The following is a 14,068-nucleotide window of genomic DNA, read 5'->3' on the forward strand; positions in this document are numbered from 1 at the left end:
CAATGCCTGAGCCCCTTCCTTTATTCAAGAAATATTCACCAAGTGCTTAGCATGTGCCAGGCACTGTTGTGAGTGTAGAGGATAAGGCAGTAAACAAAGCAAAGTCCCTGCCCCCGTGGAGCTTACATTTGGGGGTGGTAGGTGGGGAGGGGGGGTGTGGAAACAGACAAACATGTCAACAAATAAGTAAGTTTCCTACAGTTGGTGTATTAGTCATGATCCAGTTAGGAAAACCAACACCTTTGTAGGTGTTTCTGCATACTACCTACCATCTTTGTGTCTTGGAAAAAAGCCTGGGGGATCTCTCACTTGGCCTTCCTTTGAATCCCTTCCCACATCACATCCAAGAGGCCCCTCAGTCCTAACAGTTCCAGCCTCTTGACTCAAAGTCCACCCATGCATCATGGTCCTGGATGGACCTGAGATGGCATGGGTTCCAGAGATAAAGCCAGCTGAATGATGCGGTGAGGTAGATTTGTGGTAGGGAAGGAAGTACTCTCAGCCCTTTCTATTGGTTGCAGCTTGTGTTTACGATCCTATTGAACACAGAGCAACTCCAGTCATGATCTCCTCTTGGACACTCCTGCTTCCTCATGGCTCTGCGCAAAGTTCCACATGGAGAAAGGCCTGAGGCCCCTGCCCTCCAGACACTGGCTGCATGACTGAGAGAGCTGTTTAGGGCATATATTAAATGCACACACATTAAGTTAAAAAGTTAAGTACTTCTATTATATATGAACAAAAAGGATAAGCATAGTTAATCAGAGGGAGACAAGAGGGTGTGGTGGGAATCACACAATAAGTTGAAAGTCTTGTTAAAGAGTGGGCTGAGAACCAGGAGAACCTGGCAACAGGGAGTTGGAAGTAACCTATAATTATTTCATTCTGTAATTATTGCCTGACAATCATGAGAAGTGGTTTAAGGAAAGCATGATGGAGGGGAACACGTGACAGAGACAATGACCTCTGAAGTACTCAGAATATTTCAGCTGCTGTACCCTTGGACTCTTTCCTGAGTCTTGATTTTAACACCTCCTTCATTAACTCTTTCACTCAACAAATATTCACCGAGTTTCTGCTGGGGGCTAGGGCCTGAGCGGGGCACTGAGGACACAGGAAGGATCAGGGCCTGCCCTCAAGGAGCTGAATTCTAAGCTTGTGGAGAATGAAAAATAAATAGGAAGTTATAATACAGAATAGTGAAAACCAGCACTGGGGTGAGTGCAGGGTGTTGCGGGAGCACCAGGAGGGGCAGCTGGTCCTGACTTGGGATTGTGGATCAGGGAAGGCTTCCTGGTGGGAGTGGCATTCAAGCCGAAAACTAAAAAACTAAAAGATAGCCAAATAGACTCAGAGTTAAAGGTAGGAGGGTGGAGTAAAGCAGTCAGGAGCTGCAAGTCATTCAGATGGCTAGAGATCAGAGCAGGAGGAAGGAATAGCAGGAAAAAATGAGACAAGAGCCAGGGGGTGAAGACCTTCAGGTGGCAGTCTAACGAGTTTGGCCCATGATCGTCTTCAGGCATGTTTCCTCTGAGTCTTGGATCATGGTCACTGCTTGTAGCATCAGTGCTTAAAGTTGATTCTATTTTGCAGAGCTGGGCAGACTTCACGGGATTTGAGAAGACTTAAAGGACACCTAGTTCTCCACCCTGCAGGCCAGCTTTGAGCCTGCTGCTTTTCAGGAGTACAGACAAAAACATTTGATTGCAGAGTGCTCCCGGTTTGCCTTGGACCCCATAGGATAGGACTTGGCTTCGGACTGCACAAGAGCGTGGAGCTTCCTAAGGGGAGGCAGGCCAAGCGCTTGGCATAGCAAGGGTGTTCGGGACATGCTTGAGCCGGGATAACGTAGGAATCTGCGGGAACGAGAGAAAGAGCTCTGTTATTCTTCACCAAGGTGCAGGGAGAAGGATCAGGATCAGAAACAGGGACAACGAAAGACTCACTTTAGAAACATAGTGCTTCATTCCACGTGTTTCAGTATTTTCTAGTTATCTTTTTGGTTCTGATTTCTAGCCTAGTTCCGATGTGGTTAGAGAACACACTCTGCCTGATGTCAATCCTTGGCAACTTGTTGAGATCTGTGCCGCGGACCAGCATTGGTCCATTTTGACCGGTGTTTCACGTGCTCTTGGATGTGTATCCTGCAGTTTTATGGCACATTGTTTATACGTGTCCACCAAGTCAAGTTTGCTCATCAGTTGCTCAAATCTATATTCTTATTAATTTTTTTGTTTGTTCTAAAATCTCCCATTATGATTGTGGATTTATCTATTTCTTCTTTTAATTCTGTCCACAGGTGGACATTTTGAGGAGAAGGGCTCTTTACGTAGAGGTGGGCAGGGGGCAGGGAACCACGGTAACTGTGGGGCACCTGGATCCCTAGGCCTGAAGGAGTAGGGGGAGGGAGAGATTGTTGGAAACAGGAGACAGAGAGAGCTGTGTGGAGAGGGCTGCCTGCTGCTGGCAATTGACCTTTGGTAATGCTACAGGAAGGGAGTCAAGAGAATTAATGCTTCATTCTTGCTCTTCTCTCCTCCTCTGATTTTCTGTTGGTGATCCCGTTAGGTGAAGAACGCAACGGGGGCAGAGAGCAAGGAGGCCCCATGTATAGCCCATACTGCTTGGCTTCCGGGGTACAGGGTAAGATGGAGAAGAGTATAGACTAGATCTGGAGGGGCAAATGGAAAATACACAGCGTAGGAAGTAACTGATTCAACCTGCTGACTTTAAAGGCCCCAAAGGCGAAAGACTTGGCCCGGAAAAACAGTGGGTGAGTTGCAAAGCTGAGTTTGGGTGCCAGTCCACACTCCTCCACTCTCCGTGTGATCAAAGGATCCCTTTTCTTTTTCTTTTTCTTTTTCTTTTTTTGAGGAAGATTAGCCATGAGCTAACAACTGCCAATCCTCCTCTTTTTCTGAGGAAGACTGGCCCTGAGCTAACATCCATGCCCATCTTCCTCTACTTTATATGTGGGACGCCTACCACAGCATGGCTTTTGCCAAGCGGTGCTATGTCCGCATCCAGGCCCCAAACCGAGGAACCCCGGGCCACCGAGAAGTGGAACGCACAAACTTCACCGCTGTGCCACCGGGCTGGCCCCAGGATCTCTTCTCTTAAAGTGTGACTCAAACCCTGTAAAATAATTGACCTTCAACTCAGCTGGAAATGGCCTATTTCTCATATATGGATGGCATATGCTACAGCTACTCCTCCAAGCCATATCTGCACTCCCCAGGAACTACTTTGCAAACGCCTTCTTTGTTCATTACCGTGTGTTGCACATTTGAAAACGGAGTCAAGTTTCTCAAAGTTGAAAGGGATGACATCTCAAACAAAAGACCTGCAGCAGGTGTAGGTGTGCAAACATAACTGGACCGACAGAGTGTGTCTGAAGTGCTGCAGTGAAGCCCAGCTGCTCACACACTTTCTCTGGGAGGTGTCTGGCTAGGGCACAATAAGGAATAAGGAAGCACCCCCATCCAGAACGCCAGCTTAGCTCCTGGCCTTTAAGGAGCTGAGAGATCACTCTCCCATCCTATTTAAAGGCAGAAATAGCTATGCATTGACCCACAGGTTGCTCAGGCTTGTAAAAATCCTCCAGGAAATTTTAAAAGTCACATGGTCTTTCAAGCCCTTTTAAACTAGATTATAGAGGGGGTGGCCCTGGTGGCGTAGTGGCTAAGTTCACGTGCTCTGCTTTGGAGGCCCGGGTTCACGGGCCTGGATCCCAGGCACAAACCTACACGTTGCTCATCAAGCCATGCTGTGGTGGCATCCCACACACAAAATAGAGGACTATTGGCACAGATGTTAGCTCAGTGACAATCTTCCTCAAGCAACAGATGTTAGCTCAGAGCCAGTCTTCCTCACCAAGAAACAAACAAACAAACAAGTAAATAAATGGACTGCAGAACTGGCTGGCTAAGAAAAGAGTGACTCATTGAGACCCTTTTTGTAGATATTAACTGAGCTACAAATTCAAAATGAAAGATTATGCTGACTCTCAGTTTCCTTATTATTTTTAAACTTTGCCCCCTTTATGGAATAAGGAGAGCTATCCAATTCTTTGGGAAATAGGCTTCCATCAAGAAAACTGTTAAAAGACTACCAATGGTTAATCTCAGGCAGATATTACCATTATCACTCTACAATTTAAAACTAAAAACACTAGAGAATCCTCGTTCAGATTTTTCATTTGTTGATTCAGTCAATCAGTCCATAAATGTGCCTGGAGCCCCCATGTTTGACCCTATGGGCAGAACAAAAGATAACAAGGCATGTTTGGTTGTCTGGAAATATATGCCTTCATTTGTTGGAAGATATTTTCTCATAGGCACAATTCTAGATTGGCTGTTTTTTCCTCCAGCATATTTCAAGGTATCATTTCATTTGTCTTCTGGCTTCCATTGTTTTCACTGAGTCACCATCTATTTATCTTATTTTACTCTTTGCAAAGTAATGTGTGTTTTTCTCTGGCTACTTTTATGATTTTAAAAATCCTGCTTAGAGTTCTTAGCACTTCTTGAACTGGTGGCTTTAGTTTTGGAACATTCTTGGCATTATCTCTTCAAACGTTTCTTCTTCCCTGTCCTCTCTTTCTCTCATCTTCTTCTGAGACTACAATTTCACAGAGACCTTTTTCTGAAAGTCTTTTATGCTTTGACCTGTATTTTCTGTTATTTTTTCTCTCCATGCTCAATTTGAGACTCTTCTATTTATCTGTTTTCTACTTCACTAATTCTCTCTTCTCCTGGGTTGAATCTGTTTTTAAACTCATCTATGGTGTTTTAAATTTCACTTATTGTATTTTTCAATATCAGAATATCCATTTGGTTATTTTCTACATATTTCAGTCATCTGCTGAAATTCTACAGGTTGTCATCTATTTTCTGGAATATAACAATCACTTTTTTTAAGTCTCTGATGACTAACTCCAATATCTGGATCTCTTGTGTGCCTATTTTTTTCTTGATTCTCAGTCATTTGCTCCTGTTTCCTGCTATGCCTGGTAATTTTTAGTTGAATGTTGGATATTATGTATAAAATTTACAGGGATAATGTCAGGTTCTGGATAATGCTAATATCCTCCAGAGAACTTTCCTTCTGACAGGCAGTTAGGATATGGCAGAGCATCACAATCCACACTTATTTAAATGGGTTTTCAGCACAGGCAAAAATAGACAAATGGGACTACCTAAAATTTTAAAACCTTTGTTCATCAAAGCACAAAATCAACAGGGTGAAAAGGCAACCTATGGAATGGGAGAAAATATTTACAAATCATAAGTCCAATAAGAGATTAATATGCAGAATATATAAAGAACTCTAACAACTCAACAACAAAAAAATTAAAAAACTCAATTTAAAAATGGGCAAAGGATTTGAATAGACATTTCTCCAAAGATGATATACAAATGACCAACAAGCATATGAAAAGATGCTCAATATTACTAATCATGAGAGAAATGCAAATAAAAACTACATTCAGCTATTAGAATGGCTAATATCAAAAACAGAGAATAACAAGTATTGGTGGGGATGTGGAGAAGCTGGAACTCTTGTGCATTGTTGGTAGGATTGTAAAATGGTACAACCACTTCAGAAAACAGTATGGCAGTTCCTCAAATAATTTAAAATAGAACAACCGCATGATGAACCAATCCCACTTCTGGGTGTATATGCAAAAGAATTGAAAGCAGGGTCACAAAGCAATATTTGCACACCCATGTTCATAGTACTACTCACAATAGCCAAGAGGCAGAAACAACCCAAATGTCCATCAATGGATGAATGGATAATCAAAATGTGGTATATACATACAATGGAATACTATGCAGCCTTAAAAAGGAAGGAAATCCTATCACATGTTACCACATGGAGGAAACTTGAGGACATTATGCTAAGTGAAATCAGCCAGTCACAGAAGGATAAATACTGTATGATTCCGTTTATATGAAATATCTAAATTAATCAAATTAATAGATATAGAAAGTAGAATGGTGGTTACCAGAGGCTGAGGTTGAGGAGGCAGAGGGCCAAGCAGAGTTGTGTTTAATGGGTAGAAAGTTTCAGTTCTGCAAGATGAAAAGTTTCTAGACTTTTCTGTTGTGAAATTCTCTTTCACAACAATGTAAATCTACGTAACACTACTGAACTATACCTTTAAAAATGGTTGATATAAATTTTATGATGTGTTTTCTACCACAATAAAAAGAAATTTTAGATCATCCTATGCCGTTCCAATATTTACAACTTTATTAGAGAAAAAATAATGATAATAATAGCCTCCATAACGATGTCAGCAGGAATAAAAATCCCCAATTGACTGAGTGCCTAAAAGCAAACAAACAAACAAACAAAATTGGGTTTCAGTCTTTATAAGCATTGGTATATTTCCTATTTAGGTTTACTCCTGGGGTACCACACTTTAGCGGGCCCAACTGAAAACCTGAGGTGTTTATTGGGGCCCTTCATTCTTGGTGGCCCCGGAACTCCGATTTTTATCTTCCAACCCTCTGAGGCGGCCGGAAGATCTGCTTAGATTCTCAAGTTGTCGCCTGCCAAGTATGAATCAGCAAATGCCCCAGAGAGAAAAGCGGCACGCTGTCAGGCTCACCTCTCTGTACATCTCTTATCTCCACTATCTCCACCCTTCAATTCCATCCCTGCTGCCTTGATGCCCCAGACAGATATTTAAAATATTTTTTTCAGCTTTTCTAGTTATTCTCAACATGGGAGATGGTATCAAGCTGGTCTTTTACATCTAGAAGCAGAAATCCTTGAGAAATTTTAAGAGATTGAATGGAGAGACTTTCTCAGTGGTAGTTTGGATTGTTGGCTAATGTGAAATCAAATGTATTGGTCTTGAGCTGGAAGACCCTAGTTTGAGTCCAAACTTTACCACAAACTGTGAGATGTTAGGAAAACCCCAACTGCTGGGAAGCTTAGAGATAAATTTCCAGTGTGTGGGCAGCATGTGTAAAGGTCTGGTATGATGCGCATTTTTGGCTTCATCCTTGGCTGTGTTTTATCTCCATCTCTATTCATCTTTTATCCTTTGCATCATTTTAACATACACTGTTCTGAAACATCATGTTTCATTATTAGTCATCTTAAACTTTTTCTGGAACAAGGCAGTATGCTAATTGATTTATTCATTAGTTAATTCACTAAAGTAAACATGTTTACTCTCTGAAACTGTTTTCTCACCAATAAAATTGGAATAATGATCCCTTACTTAGTTTACAAGATTGAGGTTCAGATCTCATGAGATAAGGTATGTGAAAGTGCTTTGTAAAGCAATGTACACTATAATTAATTTGAACCTGGGAGTCACAGTGAATATCTTTTCTTCTCTGCTCTCCATATCCTGTCCATTAGCGTGTTTTGCCCATTTAACCTCCTATGCTTCTCTCAAATCTATCCTCCTGTATCTTCACCAACACTCTCCTAACCAGGCCACCATCATCTCTCATTTGAACCATTATGGTAGTCTCTTACTGGTCCTCTCTCTTCCACTTTTGTCCCCTCTAAATAATTTTCCCTATTTTAGCCAGTGTAGTATTTGAAAAATCCAAATCTTATTGTGTTACTCTCTTGCTTAAAATACCATTCAATAGCTTCCCAGTGCTCTGAGAATAAAATTCAAAATCCCTAACTCAACTCTGTAAGATTTCACCCTTTCCTTCTCTCTCCCCATCACAATCTGTGCTCCAGTCCCATGGCCTTCCTTCAATGGCTGTCTGCCTTAGGGCCTTTGCACTAGCTGTTCTTGTTCCTCCTCCACACCCTACCCCTTGCCCCATTGGCTAGCTAACTCCTACTTATCTTTCCAGTTTCTCAGCTTATGTATCACTTTCTCAGGGAAGACTTCCCTGACCTCCACACCTAGGTCCTAAAATTCAGAGCTTCTCTTTTACAGCACTTATCACAATGGCAAGTGAATAATCAGCAGGGTAGGCACTTCGTAAGCTCTGTTCCCCTCTGCTGGAATATAAGCTCCTTGTGGCAGGGACCCATCTGTTTAATTTATCACTGTATTCCCAGTGCATAATACAGTTCCTGATGCATGATGGTGCTTAATAAGTATTTGCGTCATGAATAAATAAACGAATCCTTCTTGGGTGCACACCAATGAAGATTTGTTTTTCTGCCAGAGGCTAGGGAGGTGAAAGGCGCGGGTGCAGTAGGAAGCAGGACAGACCGTTCTGAGAACTCCTCCCTGCATCCTCCTCACGTTTCCCATTTGCCTTTCCCCAGCTCAACCAAAATGCAGCAGTATCTGTCTCATCACGGGCACCCCCAAAAGTGCCCCAACTAAAATACTTTTAGAGAGTGGCTATTTGTGAAGCTCCATGGGCACTGTATCAGGGAAGAGAAGATTCTCTTTGCAAGGACCAGAAGTGGAACAAACCCCCAAAAGGGAGCCAGTCCACAACTCCCCCATTGCCCTCCCAGGTAGGGGGCTCCCAGTGACAAAAACAGTCTTCTGGTCAGCCTTTTCTTACCCTTGCTGGTTCTGCTATTTTAAAAATATTAACATATAATATTTTCTCATGGTACAAAGATACTAAAAGATATACAGAAAAAAGCCTTACTTCCAGGCACTGAATTTCCCTATACAGAAGCAATAACTTTCCAGAAATATTCTATGTAAACACAAGCAAATTCATATATATTCTCCGTCCCATCCTTTATACAAGGTAGCATACTGTCCCCGCTGTTCTATACCCTGCTTATTCCACTTAATATAGGTTGGACAGTGCTCCCTATCAGTTTATATAGAGCTACTTCATTCTTCTTCACACTTGTACAGTAGTCTATTGAAGCATGTCTCATAATTGATCTATCCAGTACCTTATTTATGGACGTTGAGGTAGTTTCCAATATTTTGCTATTATAAATACCAGCGCAATGGACATACTCATATACATTTCGTTTTACACCTGTTTGGTTATTTGCATGATAAATATCTAGAAGTAAAATGGCTGATTCAAAAGTATAAGTATTTAAAGTCTTGTTAGATATTACTTAATTTCCTTCCATAAAGCTGTACTAATTTACACTCCTATCAGCACTATAAGAGAGTAATTGTTTCCCCAAATCATAACTAACTCAGAAAATTGTCTATTTTATCTTTGCCAATTTGATAGGTGAAAAAATGATATCCCAGGGTAGTTTTATTTTACATTTATATTAAATGAGTCTGGACATCTTTTCACATATTTAAGAGACAATTGAATTTCCTTTTCTGTGAACTGTCCATCGCGTCCTCCACCCATTTTTCTATTGATTTGTTGTTCTTTTCTTATTGATTTGCAGGCATCTTTTACATTAAGGAAATTAACCCTTTGTGATATGAGTTTCAAACATTTTCCCCAAAATTGTTGTATATCTTTTAATTTTATGAGTTTTTCCATGTAAAAACTTTTAAAGAATGAAAAGCTATATGCCAACAAATTGGACAACCTAGAAGAAATGGATAAATTCTTAGACTCTTACAACCTCTCAAAACTGAATCAGGAAGAAACAGAGAATCTGAATAGACCAATCACAAGTAAAGGGATTAAAACAGTAATCAAAAACCTCCCCCAAAATAAAAGTCCAGGACCAGACAGCTTCTCTGCAGAATTTTACCAAACGTTCAAAGAAGATTTAATACCTATCCTTCTCAAACTATTCCAGAAAATTGAGGAAGATGGAGCACTCCCTGACATATTCTATGAGGCCAACATCACCCTGATCGCAAAGCCAGACAAGGACAACACAAAGAAGGAAAACTATAGGCCAATATCACTGACCAACATAGATGTAAAAATCCTCAACAAAATATCAGCCAAACTGAATATAGCAATGCAATAAAAAGATCATACACCACGATCAAGTGGGATTTATACCAGGGACACAGGGATGGCTCAACATCTGCAAGTCAATGTGATACACCACATTTACAAAATGAAGAACAAAAACCACATGATCATCTCCATAGATGCAGAGAAAGCATTTGACAAGATCCAACATCCATTTATAATAAAAACTCTCAATAAAATGGGTATAGAAGGAAAGTACCTCAACATAATTAAGGCCATATATGACAAACCCACAGCCAACATCACACGCAACAGTGAAAAACTGAAAGCCATCCCTCCGAGAACAGGAACACGACCAGGGTGCCCACTCTCACCACTCTTATTCAACATAGTACTGGAGGTTTGGGCCAGAGCAATTAGGCAGAAAAAAGAAATAAAAGAAATCCAAATAGGCAATGAAGATGTGAAACTCTCATTGTTTGCAGACGACATGATCTTATACATAGAAAACACTAAAAAACCCATCAGAAAGCTTCTAGAAGTAATCAACAATTACAGCAAAGTTGCAGGGTACAAAATCAACTTACATAAATCAGTAGTGTTTTTATACTCTAATAATGAACTAACAGAAAGAGAACTCAAGAACACAATCCCATTCACAATCGCAACAAAAAGAATAAAATATCTTGGAATAAATTTAACCAAGGAGGGGCTGGCCCCGTGGCCGAGTGGTTAAGTTCGCACGCTCTGCTGCAGGCGGCCCAGTGTTTCGTTTGTTCAAATCCTGGGTGCGGACATGGTCCTCCTCATCAAACCACGCTGAGGCAGCGTCCCACATGCCACAGCTAGAAGGACCCACAACGAAGAATATACAACTATGTACTGGGGGACTTTGGGAAGGAAAAAGAAAAAATAAAATCTTAAAAAAAAAAAATTTAACCAAGGAAGTGAAAGACCTATACAGTGAAAACTACAAGACTTTCCTGAAAGAAATTGATGACGACATAAAGAGATGGAAAAACATTCCATGCACATGGATTGGAAGAATAAACATAGTTAAAATGTCCATCATACCTAAAGCAATCTACAGATTCAATGCAATCCCAATCATAATCCCAACGACAGTCTTCACAGAAATAGAACAAAGAATCCTAAAATTCATATGGGGCAACAAAAGACCCCAAATTGCTAAAGCAATCCTGAGAAAAAAGAACAAAACTGGAGGCATCACAATCCCTGACTTCAAAATGTACTACAAAGCTATAGTAATCAAAACAGCATGGTACTGGCACAAAAAAAGACACACAGATTAATGGAACAGAATTGAAAGCCCAGAAATAAAACCACACATCTATGGACAGCCAATGTTCGATAAAGGAGCTGAGAACATACAATGGAGAAAAGAAAGTCTCTTCAACAAATGGTATTGGGAAAACTGGACAGCCACATGTAAAAGAATGAAAATAGACCATTCTTTTATGCCATTCACAAACATTAACTCAAAATGGATCAAAGACTTAAAGGTAAGACCTGAAACCATAAGACTTCTGGAAGAAAATATAGGCAGTACACTCTTCGACATCAGTCTTAAAAGGATATTTTCAGATACCATGTCTTCTCAGATGAGGGAAACAATAGAAAGAATAAACAAATGGGACTTCATCAGACTAAAGAGCTTCTACAAGGCAAGGGAAAACAGGATTGAAACAAACACACAACCCACCAACTGGGAGAAAATATTTGCAAATCATATATCTGACAAAGGGTTAATCTCCATAATATAAAGAACTCACACAACTCAACAAAAAAAATCAAACAACCCAATTAAAAAATGGGCAGTGGATATGAATAGACATTTCTCCAAAGAAGATATACAGATGGCCAATAAGCACATGAAAAGATGCTCACCATCACTGATCATCAGGGAAATGCAAATCAAAACTACACTAAGATATCACCTTATACCTGTTAGAATGGCTAAAATAACCAAAACAAAAAATAACAAATGTTGCAGAGGTTGTGGAGAAAAAGGAACCCTCACACACTGCTGGTGGGAATGCAAACTGGTGCAGGCACTATGGAAAATAGTATGGAGATTTCTCAAAAAATTTAAAACAGAAATACCATATGACCCAGCCATCCTGCTACTGGGTATCTATCCAAAGAACTTGAAATCAGAAATTCCAAAAGTCCCATGCACCCCTATGTTCATTGCAGCATTATTCACAATAGCCAAGATGTGGAAGCAACCTAACTGCCCATGAACTGATGATTGGATAAAGAAGATGTGGTGTGTATATATATATATATATATATATAATGGAATACTACACAGCCATGAAAAGGGATAAAATCATCCCATTCACAACAACATGGATGGACCTCGAGGGTATTGTGTTAAGCGAAATAAGCCAGACAGAGAAAGACAATCTCTGTTTGACTCCACTCATATGTAGAAGATAAACATACATGTGGACAAAGAGAACAGATTAGAGGTTACCAGGGGAAAGGGGAGGTGAGGGGTGGGCACAAAGGGAGAAGTGGTGCACCTAAAATATGACTGACAACAATGTACAACTGAAATTTCACAAGGTTGTCAACTATCATAACCTCAATAAAAAATAAAGTAGAAAAAACTTTTTAAGGAATCAAATTTATCAATCTTTTCTTTATGGCTTTTGGGGTTTGTGTAACATTTTAAAAGGCCTTCCCCAGGCTGACTTAAGAATAAGTCTCTTATCTTTTCCTCTAGTACTTTTAGGATTTAATTTTTTTACGTTTAGAGTTTTGATCCATCTGAAATTTATTTTGGTGTAATGTGCAAGGTAGGAAACGAACTTTGTTTTGGCAAGTTGGTTATCCCCAAACCATTTACTAGTGAATCCTTATTTTCCCCCCTGATTCGAAGTGCCACAGTCAGCACATACTTAATGTATACATTTTGGTCAATATACTTTTTTACTTATAGTGATGTCATATTATGTTTTAATATCTAGGAAGCCTGGTCACACTAAATTAGAAATGTAGTGTGACTAGGCTTCCTAGATATTAAAACATATTCTAGAAATTTTAATCTAAGACATCTTTAGATCTTTTTTAGCTCACATCTTAGATCTTTTAGAAATTTTCTTTCTAGCGTCAGAGAAAAACTCATTAGAAGTTTTTTTGGTAATGCGTTAAACCTAAGATCAGCATACTAAATTATCTTATCCTTTCTTGTTTTTTTTGTGGGGGGGAAGGAAGGTTGGCCCTGAGCTAACATCTGTTGCCAAACTTCTTCTTTTTGCTTGAGGAAGATTGTTACTGAGCTAACATCTGCACCAATCTTCCTCTATTTTGTATGTGGGATGACACCACAGCACAGCTTGCTGAGCAGTCTGTAGTTCTTTGCCCAGGATCTGAACCCACAAACTCTGGACCACTGAAGTGGAGCAGGCGAACTTAACTACTATACCGCAGGGCAGCCCCTAAATTATCTTATCTTTTATAATCACTTTTTGGTAGATTCAGGTTTTCCAGGTAAAATTCATATCACCTTCAAATAATGAAAAATTTACCTCTTCATTTCTCATGAAGACTCTTTTTCAAGGGGAGTGAGAAGGCAGAAGCCTCATTTTTTTTTTACGTAATATGAGATTCTTTGAATGGGCAATGTTTCAAAGTTGTAAAGGTATAAAAGGGTAAACAGCAGAAAAATCACCTTCCTAACCCAGTTCCCAGCTCCCCTCCCCACAGAGAACCAGTGCTGTTTGTGGTTTCTTTATATCCTTCCATACACCTGCATAGACACCTGTAGACACTTCTACAGATACAGCATATGGATACTTCTACACAGAGGGTCTATAGACACCCAGTATACATGCAGGCCAGCACAGCTGCCCCTGAGAGGGCTTCCAGTGACTCAGCCCCAGAAGCCCAGGCAAAAGTTGGACTTTAGAAGGCCAAAGAGGGCCAAATAGGAGAGCTTCTGTGTCCTGTCTTCTCGGTGACTAAACTATTGAAATAGAAAAGATATAGGCCCTGTGTCCCAAGGTGTTTCCAAACCTTCTCTGCAGAGTGCCCTGGACCCGGCAGACTTGAAAGAGCCAGGGCTCTGGCTTCTGCTTTCAAGACCTCTATTTCTCACCAACAATTCTACCTCCTTATCTCTTTCACACAGAGGAATCCCAGACGTACATGTTCTCTCTTTATATTATCAAAACAGCTCACGAACATCTAGCAACTTGCAGCCCGTGTATGTGTAGGGCCCAAGATTT

The sequence above is a fragment of the Equus przewalskii genome, chromosome 1, assembly GCF_037783145.1.
Source record: "Equus przewalskii isolate Varuska chromosome 1, EquPr2, whole genome shotgun sequence".
NCBI lineage: Eukaryota > Metazoa > Chordata > Mammalia > Perissodactyla > Equidae > Equus > Equus przewalskii.